This window comes from Giraffa tippelskirchi, chromosome 12, assembly GCF_054371585.1.
Source record: "Giraffa tippelskirchi isolate mGirTip1 chromosome 12, T2T-mGirTip1v1.2.pri, whole genome shotgun sequence".
Taxonomy (NCBI): Eukaryota; Metazoa; Chordata; class Mammalia; order Artiodactyla; family Giraffidae; genus Giraffa; species Giraffa tippelskirchi.
Genome location: NC_137286.1, coordinates 96,043,701 through 96,045,611, shown reverse-complemented (window position 1 = coordinate 96,045,611; position 1,911 = coordinate 96,043,701). Strand labels below are relative to the sequence as shown.

The 1,911-nt window shown below is 42.0% G+C and overlaps 1 long non-coding RNA gene across 1 annotated transcript; it reads left to right on the top strand.

Annotated features, from left to right (window-relative positions):
* Positions 1–361: 361 nt before the first annotated feature.
* Positions 362–1,461, top strand: LOC145530423 (uncharacterized). The gene is made up of 2 exons (XR_014071755.1): positions 362–680; positions 1,011–1,461. It is a non-coding gene; the product is annotated as an uncharacterized LOC145530423 (long non-coding RNA).
* Positions 1,462–1,911: the final 450 nt, after the last annotated feature.

Here is a 1,911-nt window from a genome sequence, read left to right as displayed (position 1 = left end):
CTTTTAGAAGGTCTGGGGTAACACAGATGGCTTGAGTGACCTTGCTTCTCCCTTCCTGCTCCCTTATTACCACTCCTATATTTTTAACTTTTCCAATAAAAAGTGAGCCTATGAAACCCTAGACAACCTATCCTTGGACCCTAATAAAGGCAAGTCCCAGGTCTACACTTCCTGTCTCTCTACCTGAGACCTTGTTGTGTTGTCCTGAGTGTTCCATGTACCTTTAGGGACTTATGGGTAATCTGTTCTTTAACAGATTTATTCAACACCCTGTTCTTCAGCACCCTGATGAGTGTTGCTAAGGTGTGTCCTGAAATCATAATAAGAACTGCAGGGAGTGGTCCAGTCACAGCATCTGTGTGGACAGAGATATGTCTGTGGGGTTCATCACAAGCAATATGGTTCTAGGTGAGGGTCTCAGGCATTTCTAGCTCTTAACATCACTATGAAGAGCCTGAGACCAACACAGACGAATGTACAGATCAGGAAGCAGACATAGTCAATCTGGATTAATCCTTCAAGAAGCCTGGTTGTGAAGGGAAGGAGAGATGGAGGCAGTAAAGGGACAATGCAGGCTCAAGGAAAAGAGTTTGGGGGATTTGACACTTAAATATACTTTTATGGATTATGGAAAAAGAATCAATGATGAGGAAAAGCTTGAAAATATAAATTCCAGGAAGGTACTTGATGGAACAATGGCATTCAGAGGGGAAGGAAGGGTAGAGGTCGGTCTTGTAGAAGAGTAAGGATGTGTCCTTTGAAACTAGAGGGAGAAGGTGAGGATGAGCACAGAAGCAGTAGATAGGCTAGTAGATGGGAATGGAGGTACTAAATAATCCAAAGGGTGAGAGGTCTGGAGGGCAGGGACTAGAGAGGGAGCTGGGGGACTGTGGAGGCTTGTGTCAGACACCAAAGAAATGAGTGGGAGGGAGGCTGACCCTGGGGAAGACTGTAGATGTGTGATGTCAACAATCTCCCAAGAACAGTGATTTTTTTTTTTTTTTTTCCAGAAGTCTTTGGTTGCCCCAAAGCAAGAAAGTAGGAGATTTGGGGAATGATCTGGGGCTGGTGGTATACCTCAGAAGAAACGAAAATCAAGAATATTGATGAGGAAATGATTCAAGATATCAATTTCAACGCCTGGTCTGAGGAGGGACAAGAGTGAGGCCAGAAAGGGCTGAAGACCTGCTTCCACTGTCCATCAGATGATCTTCCACAGGGAACACAACCAAGAACCAGGAGCAGTGCCTCTATGATACTCAAACCTTATCACAATGATCACTCTCCCTAAATTGTTAAAGGCCATCAAAATTCCTCCTAGGATCAGCCTTAATCTTTCCTGACTATATATCAGAATCACACAGAGAACTTCTATAAGATAGCATGAAAATTCCAACGACAATGATTGAGGATAAGGCCATGGTAAAGGCATTTAAAAAATATATCCTGATGATTCTAAAGTATATCCACAGTTTTAAGCCATTGGTTTAGTTGGTCAATCTCCAATTATCCACGTCAAGGGCAAATTGGGAGAGAACTGCAGGGTCTAGGAAGAACATAGATAACTGAATTCTATAGACAAGCCCAAATCCCAATAATGCTAATGGATTCAGCCTTTTTATTTATTTTTTAACTAGGTGGTAATTAGTACCAAAATCAACTGTCTTGATTTTCTTTCCTTATTTCTGTCACTCATGATAAGACAGAGGTGCTAATTAACAGTGAAATGACCTAAAGGCAGCCAAAAGGCAAGAGAAAAAAAAGGGAAAGAGAAGTGTGTGGTTCCATAAATGGGATCTTTGTCTCTGTAATAGCAGGGTGAACACACATATGGTCCTTACTAGGAAGGCTCCATTCTAGGAATTCCACATGTAACTCATTTCTTCTCAATACATGAGTCACGTTCTTCTG